The sequence below is a fragment of the Choloepus didactylus genome, chromosome X, assembly GCF_015220235.1.
Source record: "Choloepus didactylus isolate mChoDid1 chromosome X, mChoDid1.pri, whole genome shotgun sequence".
Classification (NCBI taxonomy): Eukaryota; Metazoa; Chordata; class Mammalia; order Pilosa; family Megalonychidae; genus Choloepus; species Choloepus didactylus.
The window spans coordinates 129,947,170-129,974,348 of record NC_051334.1 but is presented as its reverse complement, the minus strand read 5'-3'; positions in this window follow the sequence as shown (position 1 = coordinate 129,974,348).

Genomic DNA, 27,179 nt, shown 5'->3' with positions numbered 1-27,179 from the left:
ACATACTTTTCTAGTGCTCACGGAACTTTCTCCAGAATAGATCATATGCTGGGACATAAAACAAGCCTCAATAAATTTAAAAAGATTGAAATTATTCAAAGCACATTCTCTGACCACAATGGAATACAATTAGAAGTCAATAACCATCAGAGACTTAGAAAATTCACAAATACCTGGAGGTTAAACAACACACTCCTAAACAATCAGTGGGTTAAAGAAGAAATAGCAAGAGAAATTGCTAAATATATAGAGACGAATGAAAATGAGAACACAACATACCAAAACCTATGGGATGCAGCAAAAGCAGTGCTAAGGGGGAAATTTATAGCACTAAACGCATATATTAAAAAGGAAGAAAGAGCCAAAATCAAAGAACTAATGGATCAACTGAAGAAGCTAGAAAATGAACAGCAAACCAATCCTAAACCAAGTAGAAGAAAAGAAATAACAAGGATTAAAGCAGAAATAAATGACATAGAGAACAAAAAAACAATAGAAAGGATAAATATCACCAAAAGTTGGTTCTTTGAGAAGATCAACAAGATTGACAAGCCCCTAGCTAGACTGACAAAATCAAAAAGAGAGAAGACCCATATAAACAAAATAATGAATGAAAAAGGTGACATAACTGCAGATCCTGAAGAAATTAAAAAAATTATAAGAGGATATTATGAACAACTGTATGGCAACAAACTGGATAATGTAGAAGAAATGGACAATTTCCTGGAAACATATGAACAACCTAGACTGACCAGAGAAGAAATAGAAGACCTCAACCAACCCATCACAAGCAAAGAGATCCAATCAGTCATCAAAAATCTTCCCACAAATAAATGCCCAGGGCCAGATGGCTTCACAGGGGAATTCTACCAAACTTTCCAGAAAGAACTGACACCAATCTTACTCAAACTCTTTCAAAACATTGAAAAAAATGGAACACTACCTAACTCATTTTATGAAGCTAACATCAATCTAATACCAAAACCAGGCAAAGATGCTACAAAAAAGGAAAACTACCGGCCAATCTCCCTAATGAATATAGATGCAAAAATCCTCAACAAAATACTTGCAAAGCGAATCCAAAGACACATTAAAAAAATCATACACCATGACCAAGTGGGGTTCATTCCAGGCATGCAAGGATGGTTCAACATCAGAAAAACAATCAATGTATTACAACACATTAAAAACTCGAAAGGGAAAAATCAATTGATCATCTCAATAGATGCTGAAAAAGCATTTGACAAAATCCAACATCCCTTTTTGATAAAAACACTTCAAAAGGTAGGAATTGAAGGAAACTTCCTCAACATGATAAAGAGCATATATGAAAAACCCACAGCCAGCATAGTACTCAATGGTGAGAGACTGAAAGCCTTCCCTCTAAGATCAGGAACAAGACAAGGATGCCCGCTGTCACCACTGTTATTCAACATGGTGCTGGAAGTGCTAGCCAGGGCAATCCGGCAAGACAAAGAAATAAAAGGCATCCAAATTGGAAAAGAAGAAGTAAAACTGTCATTGTTTGCAGATGATATGATCTTATATCTAGAAAACCCTGAGAAATCAACGATACACCTACTAGAGCTAATAAACAAATTTAGCAAAGTAGCGGGATACAAGATTAATGCACATAAGTCAGTAATGTTTCTATATGCTAGAAATGAACAAACTGAAGAGACACTCAAGAAAAAGATACCATTTTCAATAGCAACTAAAAAAATCAAGTACCTAGGAATCAACTTAACCAAAGATGTAAAAGACCTATACAAAGAAAACTACATAACTCTACTAAAAGAAATAGAAAGGGACCTTAAAAGATGGAAAAATATTCCATGTTCATGGATAGGAAGGCTAAATGTCATTAAGATGTCAATTCTACCCAAACTCATCTACAGATTCAATGCAATCCCAATCAAAATTCCAACAACCTACTTTGCAGACTTGGAAAAGCTAGTTATCAAATTTATTTGGAAAGGGAAGATGCCTCGAATTGCTAAAGACACTCTAAAAAAGAAAAACGAAGTGGGAGGACTTACACTCCCTGACTTTGAAGCTTATTATAAAGCCACAGTTGCCAAGACAGCATGGTACTGGCACAAAGATAGACATATAGATCAATGGAATCGAATTGAGAATTCAGAGATAGACCCTCAGATCTATGGCCGACTGATCTTTGATAAGGCCCCCAAAGTCACCGAACTGAGCCATAATGGTCTTTTCAACAAATGGGGCTGGGAGAGTTGGATATCCATATCCAAAAGAATGAAAGAGGACCCCTACCTCACCCCCCTACACAAAAATTAACTCAAAATGGACCAAAGATCTCAATATAAAAGAAAGTACCATAAAACTCCTAGAAGATAATGTAGGAAAACATCTTCAAGACCTTGTATTAGGAGGCCACTTCCTAGACTTTACACCCAAAGCACAAGCAACAAAAGAGAAAATAGATAAATGGGAACTCCTCAAGCTTAGAAGTTTCTGCACCTCAAAGGAATTTCTCAAAAAGGTAAAGAGGCAGCCAACTCAATGGGAAAAAATTTTTGGAAACCATGTATCTGACAAAAGACTGATATCTTGCATATACAAAGAAATCCTACAACTCAATGACAATAGTACAGACAGCCCAATTATAAAATGGGCAAAAGATATGAAAAGACAGTTCTCTGAAGAGGAAATACAAATGACCAAGAAACACATGAAAAAATGTTCAGCTTCACTAGCTATTAGAGAGATGCAAATTAAGACCACAATGAGATACCATCTAACACCGGTTAGAATGGCTGCCATTAAACAAACAGGAAACTACAAATGCTGGAGGGGATGTGGAGAAATTGGAACTCTTATTCATTGTTGGTGGGACTGTATAATGGTTCAGCCACTCTGGAAGTCAGTCTGGCAGTTCCTTAGAAAACTAGATATAGAGCTACCATTCGATCCAGCGATTGCACTCCTCGGTATATACCCGGAAGATCGGAAAGCAGTGACACGAACAGATATCTGCACGCCAATGTTCATAGCAGCATTATTCACAATTGCCAAGAGATGGAAACAACCCAAATGTCCTTCAACAGATGAGTGGATAAATAAAATGTGGTATATACACACGATGGAATACTACGCGGCAGTAAGAAGGAACGATCTGGTGAAACATATGACAACATGGATGAACCTTGAAGACATAATGCTGAGCGAAATAAGCCAGGCACAAAAAGAGAAATATTATATGCTACCACTAATGTGAACTTTGAAAAATGTAAAACAAATGGTTTATAATGTAGAATGTAGGGGAACTAGCAGTAGAGAGCAATTAAGGAAGGGGGAACAATAATCCAGGAAGAACAGATAAGCTATTTAACGTTCTGGGGATGCCCAGAAATGACTATGGTCTGTTAATTTCTGATGGTTGTAGTAGGAACAAGTTCACTGAAATGTTGCTATATTATGTAACTTTCTTGGGGTAAAGTAGGAACATGTTGGAAGTTAAGCAGTTATCTTAGGTTAGTTGTCTTTTTCTTACTCCCTTGCTATGGTCTCTTTGAAATGCTCTTTTATTGTATGTTTGTTTTCTTTTTAACTTTTTTTTTCATACAGGTGATTTGAAAAAAGAAGGGAAAGTTAAAAAAAAAAAAAAAAAAAAAGAAAAAGAAAAAAGACAAACAAGGGAAAAAAAAAAAGATGTAGTGCCCCCTTGAGGAGCCTGTGGAGAATGCAGGGGTATTCGCCTACCCCACCTCCATGGTTGCTAACATGACCACAGACATAGGGGACTGGTGGTTTGATGGGTTGAGCCCTCTACCATAAGTTTTACCCTTGGGAAGACGGTTGCTACAAAGGAGAGGCTAGGCCTCCCTGTATTTGTGCCTAAGAGTCTCCTCCTGAATGCCTCTTTGTTGCTCAGATGTGGCCCTCTCTCTCTGGCTAAGCCAACTTGAAAGGTGAAATCACTGCCCTCCCCCCTACGTGGGATCAGACACCCAGGGAAGTGAATCTCCCTGGCAACGTGGAATATGACTCCCAGGGAGGAATGTAGACCTGGCACCGTGGGACGGAGAACATCTTCTTGACCAAAAGGGGGATGTGAAAGGAAATGAAATAAGCTTCAGTGGCAGAGAGATTCCAAAAGGAGCCGAGAGGTCACTCTGGTGGGCACTCTTATGCACACTTTAGACAACCCTTTTTAGGTTCTAAAGAATTGGGGTAGCTGGTGGTGGATACCTGAAACTATCAAACTACAACCCAGAACCCATGAATCTCGAAGACAATTGTATAAAAATGTAGCTTATGAGGGGTGACAATGGGATTGGGAAAGCCATAAGGACCAAACACCACTTTGTCCAGTTTATGGATGGATGTGTAGAAAAGTAGGGGAAGGAAACAAACAGACAAGGTACCCAGTGTTCTTTTTTACTTCAATTGCTCTTTTTCACTCTAATTATTATTCTTGTTATTTTTGTGTGTGTGCTAATGAAGGTGTCAGGGATTGATTTAGGTGATGAATGTACAACTATGCAATGGTACTGTAAACAATCGAAAGTACAATTTGTTTTGTATGACTGCGTGGTATGTGAATATATCTCAATAAAATGATGATTAAAAAAAAAAAAAAAAAAAAAAAACAACTTACTGGAAAACCCAGCATCTGAAAGAGATAATAGTGGGACTGCCTTCCCTTTGCCATGGGGCAGCTCTGGTTTCCTTCTGCAGAACCTTTTGCTCTGGGAAGCCTGGTTTGTAAACTTCTGGTGGAGATGACACAGGGGGCTTCCACCAGACCCCAAACCTGGTGCATCTTAGAGGAGCAGAACCGGGCCATGCCAAAAGTCTCTTTGGGGTCTACAAGAAAGTTCCTTCCCTGTCAACAGGAGAAAGGGGTGGGTGATAATAAAATATTCAGCTTTTTTGGAAAAGTTCTAAAAAAAAAAAAAAAAAAAAAAAAAAAAAAAAAAAAAAAAAAAGAATAGGCAAAGAAATAATGACAGAGAACTCACCAAACTTAGCAAAAGATGTGAATATGCACATCCAAGAAGTTCAGAGAACACCAAACAGGATAAACGTGAAGAAAGCTACACCCTATAATATATTGATTACATTATGAAATGCAAAGGACAAGGACAGAGGTCTGAAAGCTGCAAGAGAAAAGCAATACTTTATGTACATGGCAGTCCCAATTAGATTGAGTGCTGATTTTTCATCAGAAACCAGAAGAACAGGAAAGCAGAGGGTTGCAATACTTGAATTGCTGAAGGAAAACTACTGCCAGCCAAGAGTTTTATATCCAGTTGGATTCTTTCAAAAATGAGGGTGAGATTAAGACATTCTCAGATAAACAAAACCTGAGGGAGTTCATCACCAATATACCAGCCCTGCAAGCAATGTTAAAGGGAGTTCTTCAAATGGAAAGGATAGGACACTAGACAGTGGTTCAAAGCAGAATAAAGAAATAAAGACCCACAGTAAAATTTGGGTAATTTTAAATGCCAGTATTATTGTACTGTACTGTTTGGTATATTACTCCACTTCTTATTTTCTGTAGGTGCTAAAATGAAAATGCATAAAAGGTAATGATAAATATAGGTTTTTGGAATACAATGTACAGAGATATAAGTGGTAACAAGTACAAAAATATGATGGGAGGCAGAGGGGTATAGGAAAAGTATATGTGCATACTGTTGAAGTTAAGATAGTATCAAACTAAATATAATTGCCATAAATTTAGGAGGTCAAACTTTAACCCCATGGTAACCACAAGGTAAATAGTTGAAAAGTATGTCCACATAGAAGTGAGAAGTCATTCAATATTGTACAACAGAAGAAAGCAAATAAATATAAATTAGACTTTAGCAGAAGTGAAGGACAAAAAAGGTGTAAGTCTTACACAGGCTAAATAGTAAAATGGCAGAAGAAAGTCCTGTGTTACCAGTAGTGACTTTAAATATAAATGGATTAAACTCTTCAGTCAAAAGGCAGAGATTGGCAGAAGGGATAAAAAAGCATGAACCAACTATATGCTGTCTGCAAGAGATTCACCTTAAATTCAAAGATACAAGTATGTTGAGGGTTAAAGGATGGAAAAAATATATCACGCAAGCAGTAACCAGAAGAGGGCTGAGTGGATCTACTAATATTAGATAAACTTAAATTAAAAAACAGTTACAAGGGACAAAGATGGTCATTATACACTGGTAAAGATGGCAATTCAAAAGGAAGATGTAACAATTATAAATATATATGCACCTAACAGCAGAGCTCCAAAATATAAGAAGCAAATACTGACAGATTTGAAGGGAGAAACTGACAGTTCTACATTAATATTAGGAGACTTTAACACACCACTCTCAATAATGGATAATACATCTAGTCAGGAGATCAATAAGGAAGTACAGGACTCGAATGATACACTAAAGCAACTAGACCTAATGGACATATATAGAACATTGCACCCAATGAAAACAGAATACACATTCTTCTTGAGTGCACAGGGATCATTCTCCAGGATAGACCATATGTTGTTGCACAAAACAAGTCTCAATAAATTAAAAAATATTGAAATCATACATTGTATATTCTCCAACCACAGTGGAATCAAGCTAGAAATCAATAACAGAGGAAGGAATGCAAAATTCACAAATATGTAGGAATTAAACAACATACTCTTTTTTTAAAATTCATTTTTATTGAGCTATATTCACATACCATGCAGTCATACAAGGCATACATTCAATTGTTCACAGTACCATTATATAGTTGTGCATTCATCACCAAAATTAATTTTTGAACATTTTCATTACCACACACACAAAAATAATAAGAATAAAAATCAAAGTGAAAAAGAACAATTAAAGTAAAAAAGAACACTGGGTGCCTTCCCCCCCCCCCCATTTTTCTACTCATTCATCCATACACTGAACAAAAAGGAGTGTGGTCCATATGCCTTTCCCAATCACATTAAACAATATACTCTTAAACAATGGGTTAAAGAGGAAATAAGAAGCAAAATTCGGAAATATTTTGAGGCAATTGAACATGAAAATACAACATACCTAAATTTATGGAATGCAACAAAGGCAGTGTTGAGAGAGAAATTTACAGCTCTTAATGCTTATATTAAAAGAGAAGAAAGACTTCAAATCAGAGACCTAAGCTCAAAATGGGAAGAACTAGAAAAACAAGAGCAAGTTAAACCCAAAGTGAGCAGAAGCAAGGAAATAACAAAGAATAGAGCAGAGATAAATGAAATACAAAACAAAAAACAATAGAAAGAATCAACAAAATCAAAAGTTGGATTTTTTTAAAAGATCAGTAAAATCAACAAACCTTTTGCTAGACTGACAAATAAAGAGGGAGCATATGAATAACAAAAATCAGAAATGACAAGGGGGACACTAATGCTGACCTCACTGAAATAAAAAGGACTATAAGAGGATACTATGAACTATGGTATACCCATAAATTAGATAATCTAGATGAAATGGGAAAATTACTAAAAATACACCAACTACCCACATTGACTCAAGAAGAAATAGAAAGTCTCAACAAAAAACTTACTGGTAAAGAAATTGGATCAGTATTCAAAAACCTCCCAACAAAGACGGTTGCTGCAAAGGAGAGGCTAGGCCTCCCCATGGTTGTGCCTAAGAGCCTCCTCCCGAATGCCTCTTTGTTGCTCAGATGTGGCCCTCTCTCTCTAGCTAAGCCAACTTGAAAGGTGAAATCACTGCCCTCCCCTCTACGTGGGATCAGACACCCAGGGGAGTGAATCTCCCTGGCAACGTGGAATATGACTCCCGGGGAGGAATGTAGACCTGGCATCGTGGGACGGAGAACATCTTCTTGACCAAAAGGGGGATGTGAAAGGAAATGAAATAAGCTTCAGTGGCAGAGAGATTCCAAAAGGAGCCGAGAGGTCACTCTGGTGGGCACTCTTATGCACACTTTAGACAACCCTTTTTAGGTTCTAAAGAATTGGGGTAGCTGGTGGTGGATACCTGAAACTATCAAACTACAACCCAGAACCCATGAATCTCGAAGACAGTTGTATAAAAATGTAGCTTATGAGGGGTGACAATGGGATTGGGAAAGCCATAAGGACCACACTCCACTTTGTCTAGTTTATGGATGGATGAGTAGAAAAATAGGGGAAGGAAACAAACAGACAAAGGTACCCAGTGTTCTTTTTTACTTCAATTGCTCTTTTTCACTCTAATTATTATTCTTGTTATTTCTGTGTGTGTGCTAATGAAGGTGTCAGGGATTGATTTGGGTGATGAATGTACCACTATGTAATGGTACTGTAAACAATCGAAAGTACGATTTGTTTTGTATGACTGCATGGTATGTGAATATATCTCAATAAAATGAAGATTAAAAAAAATAATAATAAAAAAAAAAAAAAAAAAAAACCTCCCAACAAAGAGAAGCTCAGGGCCAGATGGCATCACAGGGGGTTTCTATCAAACTCTTCCAAAAAACTGAAGAGGAATGAACACTCCCTAACTCATTCTATGAGGCCATCATCATGCTCATACCAAAGCCAGATAAAGACACCACAAGAAAAGAAAACTAGAGACCACTATCTCTTATGAATACAGATACACAAACTGAATCCAAAAGCATGTTAAAAGTATTATACAACATGATCAAGTGGAATTTATGCCTGCTATGCAAGGTTGGTTCAACATAAGAAAATCAATTAATGTAATACACTACATTAGCAGAATGAAGGTTTAAAAAAAAAAACAACACACAATCATCTGAATTGATGCAGAAAAGGCATTTGACAAAATACAGAACCCTTTATTGATAAAAACCCTTAGATCACTAGGAAAAAAGGAAACTTCCTCAACATGATTAAGGGCATGTATAAAAAGTCCACAGCTAACATCCTACTTAATGGTGAAAAAGTGAGAGCTTTTCCTATGAGATCAGGAACAAGACAAGGCTGCCCATTGTCACCACTGTTATTCAACTTTGTACAGGAAGTTCTTGCCAGTGCAATGAGGCAAGAAAAAGAAATAAAAGGCATCCAAATTGGAAAGGAAGTAGTGAAGCCTTCCTTATTTGCAGATGATATGATCCTATATACAGAAAACCCTGAAAAATACACAACAAAGCTCCTAGAACTTAAAATGAATTCAGCAAAGTGGCAGGGTACAAGATCAACACCTCAAAATCAGTAGTGTTTCTATACACAAGCAAAGAAAAATCTGAAGATGAAATAAAGAAAAAAATTCCATTCACAATAGCAACTAAAAGAATCAAATATCTAGGAATAAATCTAAATGAGGATGTAAAGGACATGTACACAGAAAACTACAAAACATTGCTAAAAGAAAGTAAAGAAAATCTAAATGAATGGAAGGAATTTCATGTTCGTGGATTGGAAGACTAAATATCTTTAAGATATCAGTGCTACTCAAAGTAATGTATAGATTCAATGCAATCCCAATCAAAATTCCAACATACTTCTCTGCAGAAATGGAAAAGCCTATCATCCAATTTATATGGAAGGGTAAGGGGCCCTGAATAGCTAAAGCTATCTTGAAAAAGAAGAGTGAATTTGGAGGACTTACACTTCCTGATCTTAAAACTTATTACAAAACCACAGTAATTAAAACAACACGGTAATGGCAGAAGGACAGACATAGACCAATGGAATTGAATTGAGAGCTCAGAAATCAACCCTCACATTTATGACCAACTGATTTTTGACAAGGAGACAAAGACCAGTCAATTGGAAAGAATAGTCTCTTCAATAAATATTGCTGGGAAAACTGGATGTCCATTTGTGAAAAAAAGAAAGAGCATCCCTACCTCCCATCATATAAAAAAATCAACTCAAAATGGATCAAAGACTTAATATAAGAACTAGAAATATTAAATTCATAGAAGAAAATGTAAGGAAACATCTTCAGAACCTTGTGTTAGGCAATGGTTTCTTAGACTTTACATCCAAAGCTCAATCAGCAGAATTAAAAATAGATAAATGGGGCCTCCACAAAATTAGAAACTTTTGTTCCTCAAAGAACTTTATTATGAAAGTAATACAGCAACCTACACAATGAGAGAAAATATTTGTAGACCACATATCCAATAAAGGATTTATATCCAGAATATATAAAGAAATCCTTCAACTTAACAACAAAAAGGCAAACAACCCAATTTAAAAATGGGCAAAAGACTCAAATAGACATCTCTCCAAAGAAGAAATACAAATGGCCAGAAAGTACATGAAAAGATGCTCAACATCATTATCAGGGAAATGCAAACAGAACCACAATGAAATGGCATTTCACATCCATTAGAATGGATGCTATAAAAAATGTAAAATAAGTGTTTGAGAGGATGAGGAGAAATAGGAACACATTCATTGCTGGTGGCAATGTAAAATGGTTCAGCTGCTGTAGAAGACAGTTTGGTGGTTCCTCAGAAAACTAAGTATACAACTACCATATAACCCAGCAATCTGATAACTAGGTATATACGCAAAAGAATTGAAAGCAGGGAATAGAACAGATATTTTGACACCAATGCTCATGGTGGGATTATTCACAACTGCCAAAAGATGGAAGTAACCGAAGTGTCCATCAACCGATGAATGGGTAAACAAACTGTGGGGTAAACATACAATGGAACATTATTCAGCCCTAAAAAGGAATGAAGCCCCAATACATGCAAGAACATGGGTGAGCCTTGAAGACATTATAGTGAGTGACATGAGTCAGACACAAAAGGACAAATATTCTATTATCTCACTGTTTTGAAACAATTAGCATAGGCAGACTCATAGAGTCAGAATCTAGAATATACATTACCAGGGGACAGGATGAGGATAGGAAATGGGAAGTTGAGGCTTAAAATGTATAGGGTTTCTATTTCAAATGATGGAAATGTTTTGGTAATGGATGGTGGGGATGGTAGCACAACATCGTGAATGCAATTAACAGCACCATAATATATATCTGAATATGATTAAAGGGGGAAATATTAGACTGTATATATGGTAGCAGAATAATTTTTTAAAAATCCATGGAACTATACTACACAGAGAACCTTAAGTTAAACCATAGATTTTAATTAATAGTATAATTATAAAAGTGTGCTATCATCAATTGTAACAAATGTTACACACCAATGCAATGTAGTGGTGGAATAGGATATGGGAATTCTGCATTTTATTCTTGATTGTTCTGTAAACTCACAACTTCTCTAATAATAAAAAAATAGAAAACAAGGGAATGATGAACATGGGATTCAGGATACATCAGGTAGGGGGTGGTAGGGAGAGGCAGGGTAAGATGTGGGTGGGACACGTGATTAGATATAGGTTATTTCAAGGTCCTAGCTTTGGTTTTGATTGGGGATGCTTTAGGTGTCTATTACTTTATTAAAAATAAATTACTAGAGGGAGGATCTAAGATGGTGGCATAGAGAGGAATGGAAGCTAAGTAGTCCCCCTGGAACAACTAAAAAAACACAGAAACAACTAGTAAATAATCCAGAATAACTGCAGGGGGACAAACGTGACTGTCCACTCATTATACACTAACCTGAATTGGGAGGAATGCCCAAGATCACAGCATAAAATCTGTAAGTAAAAACTGTGGATCCAAATCGGGAGAGCCCTCCCCCACTGCCTGAGCTACAAAGCCTCGTGGTGCCAGAGAGAAGCTTTCTCCCAACAAGCGAATATAGCTCAGCTGAGCTCCAACTGGGGTTTTAATTAGTGAGTGTGAACTGCTCACTATGAGGTATGAATCCCCAACAAGTAGACACAGGCTTTGGGTGATGACTAACCTTGGAGAGCCGGAGGGTCGCCTCGGACTAGCTCTGTTCCTTTTTCGACTCAGTGGAGAAAGCCTCAGCCATTTTCAGTTCCCAGTTCTGTGACCCAGACAAGGATATAGCGCAGGCAGAGAGAGACCATTGAAATGCTAATAACCTCCCCCTAGGGCGTCTATCTTCTCTAAGAGGAAAGGGGTGGGGCCCAACTCTACTACCTGCCTTTCATTCAGAACTTACACCAGTCAAGAATTATAGGCTAACAGGCACCACCTGCTGGGCAGAAAAGCAAAGTGACTGGTGGCTTCAGAAGGTGTGCTAATTTTCTAAGACACACCCTCAGGGAAACCAGATACTGAATATTTCTTCCTTCTGGGACCTTAGCCCATTCTGGTCTGGGGAGGCCTGATTGGGGTAACCAAGGAAACCATGCCTAGACAACAGAAAATTACAACCTACACTAAGAAAAACGAAGTTACAGCCCAGTCAAAGGAACAAAAGCACACTTCAACTGAGATACAGGAATTTAAAGAACTAATGCTAAATCAATTCAAAAAGTTTAGAGAAGATTTCTCAAAAGAGATAGAGGCTGTAAAGAAAACACTGGGCATACATAAGGCAGAAATCAAAAGTTCAAAAAAACAACTAGAATAATCTAAGGAAATGAAAGGAACAACACAAGAGAAGAAAGACACAATGGAAACATACAACAGCAGATCTCAAGAGGCAGAAGAAAACACTCAGGAACTGCAGAACAAAACACCTGAAAGCCTACATGCAAAGGAGCAGATGGAGAAAAGAATGAAAAAATATGAGCAACATCTCTGGGAACTTAAGGATGAAACAAAGTACAAGAATGTATGTATCATTGGTGTCCCAGAAGGAGAAGAGAAGGGAAAAGGGGCAGAAGCACTAATAGAGGAAATAATCAATGAAAATTTCCCATCTCTTATGAAAGACATAAAATTATGGATCCAAGAAGCTCAGCATACCCCAAACAGAATAGATCTGAATAGGCCTATGCCAAGACACATAATAATCAAATTATCAAACATCAAAGATAAAGAGAGAATCCTGAAAGCAGCAAGAGAGAAACGATCTATCACATACAAAGGAAGCTTGATAAGACTATGTGTGGGGAGCCATTCAAGAATCCACACAGGGGAGAAACTAAGATGGCAGCTAGGTGAGACAGGGCAAAAAAACACCTCCGTGAAAAACACTAGATAAAAACCAGAAAGTGACCCAGAATACCGGTTACAGTGATGCGCCAGCTGGACGAGGTCTCCTAGTTCCACAGGGGTCATATACTTGGTGAAACCGGGAGTCTACATTCTGAAATGAGTGAGTAAGCTGGCTGGAAGACCTGCAGCCACGCGGCGGTCTGGGGAAGCCAGAGTTTGGCGTTTGGAGACTGACGGGCTCTTTAAAAAAAAAAAAAAAGGGAAAAACCCAGGAGCGGCTGCAGCTGCTATAGTGGGAACCATGCAGTAAAACACAGCAAGAGGGGGCTGGGCTGGCCTCTCAGTGTCTGGCCTGGAAGATAGCCTGCTGCAGATACCCTCAGGGCTGGGGAAATGGAAGGGAGAGCCAGAAGCAGAAAGAAACCCTGTGGCTAGCAGCTGGCTCCCGGGAGGGCTGGATAAACTCCTGCCCAGGGCCGTGCCCACAGCCCAGAGCCCTGCCAGTTGTCCTGGAGCTGGGAAGGAGGAACTGTGCGAGGAGGGGGGGTGTGGAGACGCCCCATTCAGCCATCTTTGCATCAGGCTGAAAGCGCCCCGGCACGGCCCGGCGGCCCGGGGCTCCCCTTGAGGGACGGTGCGCACTGGTGATGTAGCATGGCATTCCCTTGGCAGAGGTCCTGGAGGATCGCGGCTGGGCAGGGGGACCCACTCGGAGAACCCAGGGACACTACACCAAGTCCGGTGGTTTGTGGGACAGTGAGAGAGAGGGTCTGGGGCTGAGATGAAATGAAGGCTTAGACTCTTGTGGTGGCCTTGAATCTCCAGGAACCTGGGGGATTTGAATATGAAAGCTGTTCTTCCTCCCTGGCCACCCGTACACACGCCCCACATTCAGGGTGGACGGCTCCAGCAACACACCCAAACTGAGTTCTCCAACTGAACCCCACAAGAATCATTTCCCCACACACCGCAGCAACAAGGTGGAGAACTGACTTGAGGGGTATAGGTGACTCACAGATACCATCTGCTGGTTAGTTAGAGAAAGTGTACGTCACCAAACTGTGTTTTTGAAAAATTAGATAGGTATTTTTTTACAACTTGAAAGAACCCTATCAAGCAAAGCAAATGCCAAGAGGCCAAAAACAACAGAAAATCTTAATGCATATGATAAAACCAGATGATATGGAGAATCCAACTCCAAACAAACAAATCAAGATATCTGAAGAGACACAGTACCTGGCACAATTAATCAAAGAACTACAATCGAGGAATGAAAACATGGCAAAGGATTTAAAGGACATCAAGAAGACCATGGCCCAGGATATAAGCGACATAAAGAAGACCCTAGAAGAGCATAAAGAAGACATTGCAAGAGTAAATAAAAAAAATAGAAGATCTTATGGAAGTAAAAGAAACTGTTGGTAAAATTAAAAAGACTCTGGATATTCACAATACAAGACTAGAGGAAGCTGAACAATGTCTCAGTGCCCTAGAAGTCCACAGAACAGAAAATGGAAGAACAAAAGAAAGAATGGAGAAAAAAATTGAAAAAATTGAAATGGATCTCAGGGATACGATAGATAAAATAAAACGTCCAAACTTAAGACTCATTGGTGTCCCAGAAGGGGAAGAGAAGGGTAAAGGTCTAGAAAGAGTATTCAAAGAAATTGTTGGGGAAAACTTCCCCAACCTTCTACACAATATAAATACACAAAGCATAAATGCCCAGTGAACTCCAAATAGAATAAATCCAAATAAACCCACTCCGAGACATATTCTGATCAGACTCTCAAATACTGAAGAGAAGGAACAAGTTCTGAAAGCAGCAAGAGAAAAGCAATTCACCACATACAAAGGAAACAACATAAGACTAAGTTGTGGCTACTCAGTGGCCACCATGGAGGCGAGAAGGCAGTGGCATGACATATTTAAAATTCTGAGAGAGAAAAATTTCCAACCAAGAATACTTTATCCAGCAAAGCTCTCCTTCAAATTTGAGGGAGAGCTTAAATTTTTCACAGACAAACAAATGCTGAGAGAGTTTGCCAATAAAAGACCTGCCCTACTTCAGATACTAAAAGGAGCCCTACCAAAAGAGACACAAAGAAAGGAGAAAGAGATATAGAGAATTTCAACAGACATATATAGTACCTTACATCTCAAATCACCAGGACACTCATTTTTTCCAGTGATCATGGATCTTTCTCCAAAAGGGACCATAAGCTGGGACATAAAACAAGCCTCAAGAAATTAAAAAAAAAAAATTGCATATACTCAAAGCACATTCTCCAACCACAATGGAATACAAATAGAAGTCAATAATTTTTGAACTGTAACTCCACTATTTACTTCCTACATGATATAAAATACACAAACTCTAATGACAAATCAGTGGTTTTGAACTCAATGTAAAATATGTAATTTTAGACAACTATATAAAGGTGGGGGAATGGAGGAGTATAGGAACATACTTTATGTGTCCTATTGAAGTGAAGGTGGTATCAAAGAAAAACAAGATTGATATGGATTTAAGAGGTTAATTTTAAGCCCCACAGTAAACACAAAGAAATTATCAGAGAATATAACCATAGAGATGAAAAGTAGAGTTTGGCTTAAGAGAAATGGGGGAAGGGGCAATGGGGAGTTAAGAAATGAGTGTAGGGTTGCTGTTTGAGGTGAAGGGAAATTTCTAGTAATGGATGGTGGGAAAGAGCATTACAACATTCTAAACATGATTAATCCCACTAATGGAAGGCTAGGGAGGGGTGGAATAGGAAGATTTAGGCTGTATATATGTTTCCACAATTGAAAAAAAAAAAGACAGTCTAAATAGATGACAATTGAATGCCAAGGATGAACTTGGATGGGATTGGAGGATAGAGGACAGGTGGCTCAAAGGGACACAGTTGAGACATAAGGAAAAGGAAATATAGAATGTAAGCTTCATATCATTGTTGAATCTCTTGTACTTCTTAGCTGCGCTTAATGGGATTGCACAAAAGAATGTTCTTGTTCATGGGAAGTGTATAAGTGAATTATAGTGTATGTTCAAGGATGTGTGCAGCTAGCTCTCATATGTTCAGAAGACAGAGCAATAGATGATGGATGATAGATAGGGAGGGAAAGAAATAGCTACGTGACAGCATGTTAAAGTTGGTGGATTGAGCTATCGGGGGAAGGGGGTCAGGGTATGATGGAATTCTGTGTGTAGGGTTAGTATTGTTTTTGCAACTGTTCCTATAACTTTGAATTTATTTCAAAATAAAAAAAAAATCCACACACACAAAAAAGACTATGTGTGGATTTCTCAATAGAAACCATGGAGGCAAGAAGGAAGTGGGGTGATATATTTAAGATACTGAAAGAGAAAAAACACCAACCAAGAATCCTATATCCAGCAAAACTATCCTTCAGATATGAGGGAAAGCTTAAAATATTCTCTGACAAATAGACAATGACCGAGTTTGTGAACAAGAAACCTGTTATACAGGAAACACTAAAGGAAGCACTGCAGACAGAAAGGAAAAGACAGGAGTGAGAGGTTTGGAAAACAGTTTTGGGAGATAGTAGCACAGCAATGTAAGTACACTGAACAAAGATGACTGTGAATATGGTTGAAAGAGGAAGGCTGGGATCATGTGGGACACCAAAACAAAAGATGAACGATAAAGACTGGGACTGTGTAACTCAGGGAAACCTAGGATGTTCAATGATTGTAATAAAAGGTACAAATATGTTTTTACATGAGGTAGAACAAATGAATGTCAACATTGCAAGGTGTTAAAAATAGGATGGGATTGGGGGGAAAATACAATCAATGCAAACTAGAGGCTAGAATTAACAGAAACGTTGTATTATGCTTCCTTTAATGTAACAAAAGCAATATACCAAAGCTAAATGCATTTGGGGGGGGTGGGGAATAGGGGAAGGGTATGGGACTCCAGGCATTGGTGATGTTGTCTGATTCTTTATTCTACTTTAGGTTAGTGCTATCTTTCCTTTTGTCACCTTCTAGTTATCAAGTTTTTTGTTTGTTTGTTTGTTTTTCTCTCTTTCTCTTGCCTTTTTCTTTTGCCTCTCTGCCTTCTTTGACTCTTTCTCCATCTTTTTAGAATAAATGTCTTTATATAGAGAGTGGCAATGGTGCTCAATACATAAATATGTGACTATATGGGGAACCAGCGATTGTTTACTTAGGATGGAATGTATAGTGTTTGAACAAAACCATCTTAAAAGATATGGGTTAATGAAGAAAACTTGAGGGCACTATGTTGAGTGAAATAAGACTGACACATAAAGGCAAATATTGCAGGGTCTCACTGACATGAACTAATTATGATATGTAAACTCATAGACATGAAATATAAGTTACCAGGATATAGAATGAGGCTAAATAATGGGGAGCAGTTGCTTATTATGAGCAGAATGTTCAACTAGGGTGAACTTAAATATTTGGAAATGGACAGGGGTGATGGTAACATGTAATGAGAATAACTAACAGTGCTAAAAGGTGTGTGAAAGAGGTGGAAAGGGTAAGCTCAGAGTCACTCATGTCACCAGAAGGAAAGTTGGAGGTTAAAAGATGGAAATGTATAAAACAGTGAATCTTGTGGTGGACAATGTCCGTGATTAACTGTACAAATATTAGAAATTTCTCTCATGACCTAGAACAAATGTATGACAATACAACTAGAAGTTAATAATAGAGGGGCATATAGGGAAGAAATATATACCTATTGCAAACTACATACTACAGTTAGTAGTACTTTAACATTCTTTCATCAACAGTAACAAATGTACTATACCAAAACTATGACTCAATAATGGAGGGGGAGGGGTATGGTTAGGGGTATGGGAAGATGTGGGTTTCCTTTTCTTTGTCTTTGTTTCTTTTCTGGAGTAGTGAAAATGTTCTAAAAATTGAAAAAAAAAACAATTGTGTTGATGGATGCACAGCTGTATGATGGTACCATGGGCAACTGATTGTACACTTTGGATCTCTGGATAGTTGTATGGTATCTGAACAATCTCAATTTAAAAAAAAATAAAAAAAATTACTAATTAAACCAGAGGACCATGTGTGGACAAATGATCAGGATGGCTCTTGAAACAAAGATATGATTAATTCACTTATGTGCACCTAAGTAGCAATTTTATATTAAATAACAAAAAATAAACTAGTAGCAGAGGTAATCATTTGCGAGAAAAGGTTTTGAATTTCCTTATCTCTTAGCCTAAGACTCTGGGCATAAATAGTGGATGTGGTAGAAGAGTCTCTCCCAACCATCTAACAATATAAAGATCTTCCAAATGGGGGAGTTGGAGAGTCAGCGAGGAAGCTGGTACTAAGACAGTATTGTGATCCACGAGCAGGGGTCTCGTATCTGAGCCTCTCCTGAGAGGAGTCCTGAGGACAGGAGAAACCATGGACTTCCCAACTAGTTTAGGGAACCAAAGAGGAGACTGATACTGAGGACCTGGAAAGGGCACAGGAATAGTTACCCACAGCCCAGAATTATGTGGCTCAGAAGAAATGTCTACAGGTGGGTCTGAGGCAGTCCTACTGAATTTTCTGTGGCTCCAGAGAGGGAGGGGCCTGAGGAGCCTGGATCTGGAGAGGGCCTGTGGTGAAGAATGAAGAACAGTGCAAAAACCATCTGCTTGAATCCACAGCCAAGGACCAGAGACAATGCAGCACATCTGAGCAGATGCCAGCACCCTCCCACCAAGACACCACAACCCCATTCTGGGAAAACTTTGGAAGCTCCCCAGAACTTGAATGCAACTCCGAAGAGTAGGGAGGGACCTGAAATGACTGAGAAGACCAGAAGTGAGTAAGACTGAGATTCTATCAGCCTGAATAGAGGCTTTTAGCAGATATTAGGTTTAATTATTGAAGATTTAAGAAAATTATATTTCTTACACCCAACTGAGCTTGTAGCCTGACATATGAAATCCCTGCATATATAAGCTGCTAGTCAAGCCCTATGGTTATCTGGGAATATGAGATATGGAGGCCAAGAATGCAGACAAGGCTTGCCTCTGCCCCATAACTGATTGTGTAACTGTTTGTTTGCTAAAGCTGATGAAATGCAATATATGAGAAATGGACTGGCTTTTAAAAATAGGGATTTATTAGCTTAGAAGTTTCCAATTCTAAGGCCATGAAAATGTCCAAATTAAGGCATCAACAAGATGATACTTTCTCTGAAGACAGGTTACCAGCAAGCTTGGGCTCCTCTGTCAGATAGCAAGGCACACGGCAACATCTGCTGGTTCTTCTCCCCCAGGTTTTGTTGTTTATTTGTTGTTTCTCTTTCTTTTAGCTTCTGTCTCTCTTAGCTTCTCTGGGTGTGTTCTTGTCTCTCAGCTTCTCTGGGGCTTTTTCCATGAGCTTCCTTTAATTCTGGTATGTGTTTTATCTTTTATAAAGGACTCAATTGAGAGGATTATGACCCACTGTGTCGGTTTGAATGTATTGTGTCCCCCAAATGCCATTGTCTTTGTAGTCTTGTGGGGCAGACGTTTTGGTGCTGGTTAGATTTGCTTGAAATGTACCCCACCCAGCTGTGGGTAATGATTCTGATGAGATGTTCCCATGGAGGCGTGGCTCCGCCCATTCAGGGTGGGCCTTGATCAGTGGAGCTATATAAATGAGCTGACTCAAAGAGAGGGAACTGAGTGCAGCTGTGAGTGATATTTTGAAGAGGAGCAAGCTTGCTAGAGAGGAACGTCCTGGGAGAAAGCCATTTTGAGGCCAGAGCTTTGGAGCAGACGCCAGCTGCCTTCCTAGCTAGCAGAGGTTTTCCGGACGCCATTGGCCATCCTCTGGTGAAGGTACCCGATTGCTGAGGTGTTACCTTGGACGCTTTGTGGCCTTAAGACTGTAACTGTGTAGCGAAATAAACCCCCGTTTTATAAAAGCCAATCCATCTCTGGTGTTTTGCATTCTGCAGCATTAGCAAACTAGAACACCCACCTTGGATGAAGTTGGTCGCATCTCAATTGAAATAACCTAATCAAAATAACCTAATCAAAAGTTCTTACCCACAACAGGTCTACCCCCATAGGAATGGATTTAAAGAACATGATCTTTTCTGGGATACATACAACTTCAAACTACCACAGTATTCTTTAGCAAAACTGTGGCCCTCAATCTAATTTATATAAAATAAGGGTGATGGCTAGATTCCAGGTCACATCCTCACCCTGCCAGTAACTCACTTTGTGACCTTAAATCCACATGTTCCTTTTAGCTCACACAATCTATAACTAACTTTCACATAGGCTTCTTAGAACTTCATATGCACTAGCTGCAGCTAATATCATCTGGTTTCACTAACTATTTATATAAAGGTAAGTCTTATTTTCTTCTAAAAAGTTTACCTCCAAATTGGGTTTGTAGAGGGTCATTTAACTGAATCTACATCTTGTCACTCAGATGGTCAGAAACAGCTGCAATGTTAATATTTAAGTGTGAACTCCTCAGCAGGGCTAAATACAGTCAATTTTTGTTATTTTTCTAAATATTATTGGCTTGGCTGTCTCTGCTTGAGAACAGTTTCTAAGGTCATGAATATAATCAGACAGCCCTCTTCTAATTTAACCTCAAAAAAGAGAAAGCTAATCTATTTTTTTTAGGAGTCTGTATAATTTTTGACTCCCTGCCTATTCTATTTATTTGCCTGGGAAACTATGGATATGGGGAGATGGGGAGAATAGAAGGAAACATTGTGGGCACAAATCTGGCAAACTAGGAATCTGGGGATAGGGGAGCCGGGGAATTCTCTATTAGGAGAGTGTAGAGACAAGGAAAATAGAGGTAGTGGTATGTACTAGGAAATGTGTAGGCTTATGACCTGCAGTATTGAGCACATGAGGACAGAATGGTGGGATAGATAGGGGCTAAGAGCACAGGTCTTAGATTCAGATGGACAAGGTTTTGAACCCTGGATATTCCCTTTTCTGGTTGTGTGACCTTCCTTATTTGTAAAAGGTGGAATGACAATAATAGTGCCTACTTCATAGGTTGTTGTGAGGCCTACATAAGAGGATGCATGTAAAAGGACTTAGCATAATGCCTGACACGAAGTACCTAATAAATAGTAGTTAGTGCTCTGATTATTAATAATAATCACAATTTCATAGAATCCCAAAGCTAGAAGAAACCCAACTTGGTCCTTTAATTGTATGGATAAAATTGAGACCCAAAGAAGAAACGAGAAGCATTTGGGGGCACATAACTTACTAGGTAAAGCATCAATACTGGGATCTAGGGTACTGAAGACTTTTCCTAACATCTTTCCACCCCACGTCATGTACTTATATACCATCACCCTGTTTTGGCAGAATGGTGATGAGAGTCACTCTGGTCCTTTGTGTTCCTTCCACCCCTTCTTTCTCACTTCTGATAAATATGACAAAGCCCCAGGTGGTTAGTACTTGGGGTAGATTTCACTACTAGGAGCCAGCCTATCCTTAGGAAAGGTTGTGGCTGAAAAGAGTACCAAGAGCAACTTCCTCAGCAGCCAGAGCTGTCTTCTTTAGTACACACTTCCTGCACACCCATTTTGTGCCAGGTATTGAACTAGATGCAACCCAGGAAGCCTGCAGCAAGTGATGGTACTCATGGCTTTGGTGCTGCCTCTAGGAGTGAAAAAGATTGTCATAGTTGTTGAAGATCTCATAGCGCTTTTTTCAGTAAGTTTCTCATCATCGCTGCCAGCTTAGAAGTTATAATTTTGGGATGTACTTAGGGTGATATCCAAAGTAGTTAACTAATGATCCAGTATGGTCAATGACCAACTAGAAAAGAGGTCAGAAGGCCCACTGAAATAGGGTACTAGAGGTCTTCAGCTGTGCCCGCCAATAACCATTTAGTTGTTGATGGTAGGGAAAACCCATGGGACCCAGGGGAGGGGAAGGAGCAGTGGAGGCTGCAGAGGAAACACTTGAGGAGATGGGGCAGCAGCAATTTTCTTAAAATTTTATTTTTATTAGCAAAATTGTGGGTTTACAGAACAGTCATGCATAAAGTACAGGATTCCCATATACCACCCACCACCAACACCTTGCTTTGGTATGTAACATTTGTTACAATTGATGATAGCACATTTTTATAATTGTACTATTAAAGTCCATGGTTTAACTTAGGATTCCTTATTTGTGTAGCTCCATGGATTTTTTAAAAAATTTATTGTTACCATATATACCATCTAACATTTCTGCTTTTAATCATACTCAGATATATATTTCAGTGCTGTTAATTGCATTCACAATGTTTGCTACCATCACCACCATTCATTACCTAAACATTTCCATCATTCTAAATAGGAACCCTGTACATTTTAAGTCTTAACTTCTCATTCTCCATCCCCACCCTGTCCCCTGGTAACCTATATTCTAGATTCTGACTCTGAGTTTGGGAAGCAGAAATTTATCCAGTTACAAGGAAGTATTTCAGTCCTTTGTCAAGGGTACAACTTTACTAGACCACCCTGCTAAATGTCAGTCCTGGATGTACTCAGGTAGGGCTTTAGACATGGTGTTTAAAAAGGGGACCAACAAGAACTGAGCCCTGAACTCTAGAAACTCACATGTGAGATACCTATGTCAGGGTTTTAAGACCCCTGAGCAGAAACATGAATCCCCTATCTGCTGACAAGTGAGGAATTTACAGCATCCTAATGTTCCCAGGGTTGAGAATCTTCTTTCTGCCATGGCCTAGGCCTTCAAGACCTTCAACTGGCAAACACCTCAGAGAGTTTAGATACTCTTACTTAGTACTTTTAGATGTCTTTTTTTTTGCAATTGATCAATCTGCTGTTGTTTTGAATAGGAACTGAAGAAAAAGCCTGGTCTGTAGAGTTGGAGGACACCAATATCTTTTTAAACCATGACAATTTGCTGTATAATCACTCTCCTTCTCCCTGTCTTATGTGGTAAGGCATTCCAAGAAACCACAGAAGTACTGGATTCTTAACAATAACTCTTTAAAGTCATATTTAGCCAATGTTGTTTTGAAAAAGTATAGCCAGTCAAATGGGCTGCATAAGGATGATAATTAAATTAAATTAAATTAATCCCAAGAACTACTACTATGGGATTGGCTGATTACATAGTTAGCTAAGACCCACTAACTACCATTTTCTCTACAGGACTCAAAAGCTACATTTTTGTCATATATTGATAAGCAGTAAGAGCAATAGAATTCTATCCAAAGAAGGAACTCTTCTTTACATGTACTGTAAACTGACTTGCAGAACAATGTCCTGGTGTGAATTCAGGCCTGATTTCCTCTCCCCTGAATGCTCCTTGCTGTGCTGTGCCACAATTAATCAAACTTTCTAGGTTTTAGTTAATTTCAGGGACCCAATAAATTGGTTTGTACTGGCATTAATCCAGCCCTGATAATTTCACAGCCATATGCTTGGTAACAGCTGCAAGTTTGCACAGGACTTAGCAAGCAGGGAGCTGAGGGAGAAAGCATAAAAGAAACACTTGTTTTGCTTAAGTTCTATTAATATTGGGGGAAGCTGAACTCTAGGTGACAGAAAAACATGGTTCAGCACATGGGCTTTGTAGCTGGGAATGGGTTTCTCTGTTATTTATACCTCCTCCTAACTGATGGGCGATTTGAAAACAATAAAATAAAATAAACCCAAACTTGAGTTTGACATTTCTTTTTGTCTGTTCTCAAATTTTTGTCTCTGATTTCACAAGCATCTCTTGAGGAATAAGCACTGGAGCCCATAATCTAGTAAAAGGTTCATTTGGGTTTAGGCTTTTTATTTTTAAAGATATGATTCTTTGAGAATTTTTTTTCTATTTTAGCTGGCTTTTAGGACTGAGAGGTTACAGGAAAATTCAAAAACAGAAAGAGGAGGGATCCCCAATAAGAATAGACATTTGGGCTGCCTATATGGATTAGCTGCTGTGGAGCATAACTCCAACTACCAGGTCTTGTAGGCTTTCAGGGGCACAGCAATGTTTCTGGCACTTGGGTTCCAGGGTGTCTTGTGACTGGAGAAATACAGGTTTCAAGAGGCAATAGACTGAGTGAATAGGCACCTGGAATATTATTTTACAATCGAAGTTTGTTATAGCTCGAAGGAACCTGAGAGATCACTGGGTTCAACTCTTGAATATTACATATGTGGAAATTGAGGCCCACAGGGAGCAGTGGCTTGGGACATGACCCATCCAAGGCAGAGAGAGGACTATTGCCAAGAGTCCTAACCCTCAGTTCAAGGATCCTTCCAGATTCTGATGCTGCTTCTCTTGTGGCAAGAACATTATATTTTCTCTAATATGAAAAGGGGAAAAAAGATTTGGACACTTGGTTATAGGGCTCATGTGAGACTGGCTGTTTATATTCTCAGACTTTCTTGGCAAAGCTCCCTGGACATGCAAATTCTCTGCTAGGGTTTTAAGTCTTCTAAACACAGAGAAAACTGGAGATGAGTGTTTGACTGTGTCTACATGATGCCTAAACAGACAGTTGATTCAGTAAAAAAAAAATACATTCATGCTGTTGGTTTGGCAACACAACCAGTTGGTGGACTGAGTCTTTCTCTTTTTAACTCCTTGAGAGGCAGTGTGGAGCAGAAGAAAAAGCCCCAGACTGGCTGTCAGTAAATCTGGCTTCCAGACCTGGTTGTGCCTCTTATCTCCCCTTCTATAGGCCTCAGTTTCACCCTTGTAAGTTATCAGATTTGGACTAACCTATCTCTATGGTCCCTTAGAGTTTTTACCTTCTAAGGTACTATTCTATGCACACACAGACATTGTCACATATGGGGTAGGAAAGGATGGTATGACTGCTTATGGCCTTTGCTCTCTGCATATGAGGCCAGCAGCCCCAAAGTCCTAATGTGAGAAAAGACTGCTGATGGGATTCACAGCCTATTTCTATTTCACTCCAAACTTGGCTTCCACATAGGTGGCTCGCTCCACTCCCTTGGTCCACTCCCATAGTCTTCTTGTCAGGATAAAAAGTCCAGTATTCAATTGATGGGAAGAACTCAGTAATACTGTCAGGGATCCTTCTGTATTTTGTCTTCTGACCTCATTAAGCTGGTGCCAACTGTTCATCTTTCCACCTTTCCTTCCTGAATTATCCATTCCCAAAGGCTGGACAATTAGCCTGTGGAATTTTTCAAAAGAAGTATGGAACAAGGAAGTAGTGCTAATTTATGATGGGTTCCATCTGAAGTGTTGAATTTGACTCTTTCTGATTGATTTCTGACCCTTGGCATGTCAATAAGATCTCCTGGCTCATGCCCCTGACCATCTCATTTACTTGCTGAATCTTTTCTAAGTGGATTCAAACCAGTGATATTCTGAAACCAGCTCATACTTGCTTGTGAGAACCAATTGTGCATGTCTCTTACCAGCTCCATATCAAATGACATGTTGTTTGATTGGAATTGGCCACGTTGGAGATATTTACTCCACAGAAATAGGCAATTGCTACAAATCAAGGCTATTTTTCTTCCTAGAGAGCCAGTTTTTAAACAGTTATCAGTACAATATCCCACTGGTTCAAACTCAAATGCCTTTATGGGTTAAGAAGTTAATAGGAATGAGCAAAATAGGCCTAAGGGTAACAAAAGGGAATCAATAGGGAGTGGTTGGGGCTGTGGCAATTGGAGGGCACAAATGCTATCTAAAAGCAGTAGCCACTGCTCTGCTCCAGTCTATGTCACCGTGCAGAGATGTGGGCCTGGTGTCACCAGAAATTCTAATTTTGCAAGAGGAACTGAAAATTAAAGTTTCTATGTGAAATCTCCTAATTTAAAAATTTAAATGTTATTTGGAACTAATGCAAATTTTGAAAATATCCCTGTTAAAACCTGTGGATGAGCCCTCCTTAGCCTTTGGGCCAACAGGTTGTCATATTTGATTTCTGGTTCCTCAAGTTCCTTGTGTTATGGCTCCAAGGCTGAGTTGTCAGCATCCTTCCTAATCAGAAACATGTTTTCCCTTCTTGAGGACTGAAAGAACAGGTCATTTTGATCCAAGAATATCCAAATGGTTTCTTATGATTCTCCTCTGCCTTTGGTCTCACTTTCTAGTCCATGTCCCATGAAGATGGAGAATAGGATCCTAGCCCCAAATCTGCATCTAACACTGTATGATAGTCTACAGGCACTAGAACAATACCTGGTGCTTGTGTACCTGTGTGTAAGGAGAGAGTACTTTCTATCTTGCATCAGTTTCTTTACTCTTCCACTTGGAGCCATGTTGGCACTCTCTAACTCACACCCAGCCTAGAAGAGTAGGATGGGAAATTGGGTTAATTATTGGTTTTTTCTTATTGCGTTTATCTTCACTTGCTTCTAAAGACAGGTAACCTGAAGCCTGGGTAACTAATAAAGAAATTTACTGACTGTGTTATAACTCTCACATTTGGACTAAGTGGATGGGAACAGGGAGGGGAAAGTGAGGATGCAAACAACTATTGAGAACCTATTAAATGTCAGGCACTCCACATATATTAGGCTATCAAATCTCCACAGCAATATTAATATCATGACCTTTCTATGTACAAGGAAACTGGCTCAGAGAGGTTATGCGACTTATTGTGATTCAAATTCAGGTATGCTTGGTTCCAAAGCCTTGATTCTTTTGAGTGCATCATGCTTCCTCTCTGAAGGGAACTGGATGTTGTGCTGTATTAGTTAGGGTTCTCCTTGGAAACAGAATCAATGAGAGATGTCTCTGATTATCAAATTGTAAAAGTGACTCACGCAACTGCGGGAGCGCACGAGTCCAAATTCTGCAGAGCCGTCAACAAGCTGTCAACTCCAAGGAAGACGTCCCACGAACTCCTCGGGAAACGAACCGACAACTTTGACGAACTCCTCAGGAAACCAACCGACAACTTTGACGAACTCCTCGGGAAACGAACTGGCAACTTCGACGAGCTCCCCAGGAAATGCTTCACTGAGCAGCTGAAGAAGAAGTGAAGGTTCTCTAACCGTCCGGCTTATAAGCCTCCAACTGATCACCCGGACCAAATCCAGCCAATTGCATTCTCTCACTGTGGAAGCACGCCCCTTGATGAGTCATCAGTCAGCTGCAGTCAGTTGACTGATGATCCGACAAACCAGCCCGTTGGTTTATTAACCAGCCTCAAATAGCCTCACAGCAATTGTCAGGCCAGTGCCCGCTTGACCAGACAGCTAGGCCACCCAGCCAAGTTGACAC